General features: G+C 39.1%; 1 long non-coding RNA gene across 1 annotated transcript; it reads left to right on the forward strand.

Annotated features, from left to right (window-relative positions):
* Positions 1-1,166: 1,166 nt before the first annotated feature.
* On the forward strand, positions 1,167-3,471 carry LOC134652578 (uncharacterized). Its single transcript, XR_010097194.1, has 2 exons — positions 1,167-1,238; positions 3,194-3,471. It is a non-coding gene; the product is annotated as an uncharacterized LOC134652578 (long non-coding RNA).
* The last annotated feature ends 864 nt before the right edge of the window (positions 3,472-4,335 follow it).

Here is a 4,335-nt window from a genome sequence, read left to right on the forward strand (position 1 = left end):
CCATCGCAGCACAAAAGTGCTGCACTGCAATAGTCTTTGCACCTGGCGGAGACCATCTCCGGATGTATCATATTGTGCGCTCGGGGATGGTATCCGCCACGTGTATCCCTTGCTTTTAGAGTAAACTGTCTTAAAGGGCCTCTGCGCTGTTGGCTTCGGCCCCACGCACGCCTCCCAAAGGTCCGGGACCCCATGGTCCCGAGATATGGAAAGGACAAACAAATAATAATAATAAGCTCCAGAGAGTCGGTCAGGGTCTCCGTCTCCGGCGTGTCTTCGTCGGTCGGAGTGGAACCCCAAGGGGACCCGCAGGACTCTCGGCTCTGGCTTGCCTTCATTGGCCGTCCAGAGAGGAGTCGTTAGAGCTATATGCTCCAGGGGTGGAAGTGAAATTTGCGTAAGCGCGAGTTGGCACAGTGGCTGTTTAAGTCACTGGGTAGAAAGCGGTGTACACCTCTCGACACCCCTGAGCCGCTCACACCGATGTTGCCCCTGGTCGTCTTCGCGACGGCAGTTTCAGGGGCCCATCTAGTGCGCGGCAAGTCACCACCTACCTCGATAACTTGTGTAAACCTTGTTATGGCAGGTGTCCGTAAGTCTTTGCAATAGCCCAGTCTCATAGTCCAACCAAACTTCAATCCATAGACCGGTATTCTGTTCACTTTTTTTCTACAATAGTCCCAATGCCTGCTGAGACCGGTTCATGGGTGTCTATTGTTGCACCTGTAAACGGGTCCCAGCAGGCGTTCTACATGACATTAAAACTCTCCAAAGGGCCTCTACGTGTTGGATCTATATCCCCACGCAAGCCAAAGACCAGGATTTATAGGCCCGTGATCCCAAAAAAGGAGATACAAATAATAAGAATAATAAATATTCTTTATTGTTCACCATACAATTAAAAATACACAGAAATTAAATTCAGATTAAAAGCTAGGTAACAACAGGCGGTCTTATCGCTAAGAAGCGATCTCTTCCAGACAACCTTTCAGTAGCAGGAAACTAAGGACTTACAACATTGAACGGGTAGTGCCGATATACATTTAATAAAAAATAGAATTAAAATAAAACAAGACGAAAACCATTACATACTTTAATATAATACATAAATACAAGTATAATGAATATATATATATACATACATACATAAAATATTATACAGGCATAAATAAAGGCAGCGAAAGGTAATGTGCTTTTAAAAGAAATTTGAAAATGGGAAGGGATTTAGCACGTCTAATGTCTACCCAAGTAACACAAGGCAGCTGAATATTGTTTGAATAATAGAGCATGCCGTACTGTAAGCTGAATAAGGTAGCTGCATAATGTCTGCAACAGCGCTGTTACAGACGTTATACAGAAGATTTGGGCACAAATTAAACCGCTTACAACTGAATAACAGCAATGTAATAGCTGTATAATGTGTGCATAGTGGTGAATCAGCTGAATAACACTTGTATAGAGGCTGTAGAAAGCTTCTATTCCGCTTTTAAACCAAAGTTATCCAGCTTTGTACACAATGAATCAGTTATTCACACGTTATTCAACTTTTGGTTCAAAAGTGCATTTTTACAGAAAATATATTCAGATATAAGCACTAAAATACAGAAAATGTGTGTTTAATCAATGATTTGTCTTCCATTTTAATTTGTGAACTCGTGTCAAAGTGTAGTTTCTGAAGTGAATACAAAATAAAGAGGACATATTGATATTGATTTGATGTTTACATAACTTCAATTTCATTGCGCATGCGACTTTACTGTAAATATATATATATACATTTTATTTAAAAATTTAAAGCGCCGCGTAAATGATGCACTGTTTAAAAAGTAAATATAGAAATTTTACTAGTCCACTTTTAAATTTGTAATTTTTTTGCGGTGTGTAGATGTTTTAGTGATAGAAAATGTACTTTAACAAGTTATGCTACGATAAAACTGGTTTTATAAATGAATATAAATGGGTTTTTCAGTTCATTTTGAATTCCTATTTAATTGTAGAGGTTAGAATATGAGCAACCGTAATTGCGTCCGACTATGCTGAATATAAGCTGCTGCCACAGCTATTATTGTACTAAATTTCTGAATAAGCATTCACATTAGTCGCGTTACTAAGCTACATTTTAGATAATAATGGTTTTAAAACAACAAGTTTTGAATAACATCAGTATAATAGTAATTGTTTTCTCAATCTTAAAGCCTATTAGGGTTCTATACACAAATAGTAAAAACCACATCGATCCTCACTAGTTTGATGAGAAACATTGGTCAGTTAACAGTTTTTACTATGGTAGCTAGCAATTATTCTACGTCACTAAAACGACAAAGTATCTTGTGTAAAATTACTAATCGAAGAGAACTGTTAAGAAAATTAAACATCGATTTTTTTTAATAATTATCGGATTTAAGAATAAATACGCAAGATGCGTTCAAAATTAAAAAAAAAACAAGCTCAAGCTCAAGGCAATCTGGCTCAAGTAGCACCGTGTATAAAGCTACGGAACCCTCTCCACCGCGCACTTGTTGATACTAAGCAGTAGTTTGAATAGCGCTTCTCATTGCATTCATTTTGCAGCTTTTAGCGAGAAAAGATAGTACATGTGTACTAAAATCGCTATAACTTAAGTATAAGTGTTGTTCTAGTATTTATTATTCAGACGTTATGTCTATAAGTGCCACATTTAAACCATATATGCAGCTACTGAATAACAAATAAGAAGTGGATTTCATTACAGCTTCCAGTAATAGCGTCAACCTTTATTCAAAAACTAGCTTTAAAACAGAAACTACAACCGCTTTTGTACAGTTAAAAGTCTCCACCGACGCTTCTTTTCAGCATTTAGTAGCCACTATCACATTTTTCTTAATATTGTCTGCTTAATATATCACAACACAGAATATACACAGCTTATTGCTGCTAATGCTGCTATTATGCAGCTATTAGTAACCACAAATGCTTTAAGCTGAATAATGTCTGACTAACCGTGTAAGAAATAAGTATTATTCAGCTTTAATACGCAAAACCGATACTATACAAAATGTATTCAGCATAAATTGGTATATAGGCCCACATATTTATTTATTCCGAATTTAGTCATTTCCACCGCTTATACACAAAATGTATGCAATCTTAATTTGAATAAGATGATAATTTTACTCTATTATCCTGCTTGTGTGTTACTTGGGTAATGGCAAAGCATTCCACAACCGAACAGCACGAAAAGTAAAAGAGTTTATATAAAATTTCGATGAAGAAGATGGTGGAGCAAGGAGAAGTTTCTCCGCACACCGGACAGAAGAAAGATAGCTGAAACGCTGTTTAAGATATAGAGGGGTAGTGGGGTTGAAGAGAATATTATAAAGAAGAACAAGAATATGAGAGTTGCGGCGATGGCGAATAGGGAGCCACTTGAGCTGGGTGCGAAATTCAGAGACGTGGTCATATTTGCGTAAGCCAAATATGAACCTTATACATGCGTTTTGAAGGCGCTCAAGTTTATTTAGCTGGTCCTCTGTAAGATCAAGATAGCAAATATCGGCACAATCCAGTATAGGGAGAAGAGACTGAGCAAACGCAATTCTGGTAACGAGCGGCAAGAAGTTACGAAGCCTGCGAAGTGACCCCAGAGACGCAAACATCTTCCTACCGATCTCACTTATTTGTGGTACCCAAGACAGTGTGCGATCTAAGATTACTCCAAGGTTTTTTACCTGGCTCGAGAATGGTACCGGGACAGCATCAAAGACTATGAAAGGTAAGTTAGGAAAGTCAATCCGAGAAATAAGTTGAGAGCTGCCTAAAATTATAGCTTGCGATTTAGACGGATTAACCTTCAGCCCATAGCGTTTGCTCCAACTGGAAATGTGATCCAAGTCCCGGTTTATGGAGCTGATACCCTGTGGCAGATCGTTCATAACGCATTGAGAGTAGATTTGGAGGTCGTCGGCATAGAGGTGGTAAGAAGAAGAAATATTAGTAGTGATGGAGTTAATAAAGATGGAAAATAGTAAAGGAGACAGCACACCGCCCTGCGGAACGCCGGCCAGGGTGCTGCCCCAAGAAGAAATGGAAGAGTCTACCTTTACTCGCTGCCGACAACATTCCAAATAACTGCGGAACCAGCCAATTGTCACGCGAGATATGTTAACAGCACGCATTGGTTGCACGCAATGTGTTTAAAACATCGAAATCGACAGTGTTAAATGCATTGCTGAAGTCTAACAGCGTCAGTACGGTGAGCTTACGGTTATCCATGCCGGCACGAACATCATCTGTAATTTTTACTAGAGCTGTTACCGTACTGTGACCGGAGCGGAAGCCAGACTGTAAAGGGTTCAT

The sequence above is a fragment of the Cydia amplana genome, chromosome 12, assembly GCF_948474715.1.
Source record: "Cydia amplana chromosome 12, ilCydAmpl1.1, whole genome shotgun sequence".
Lineage (NCBI taxonomy): Eukaryota > Metazoa > Arthropoda > Insecta > Lepidoptera > Tortricidae > Cydia > Cydia amplana.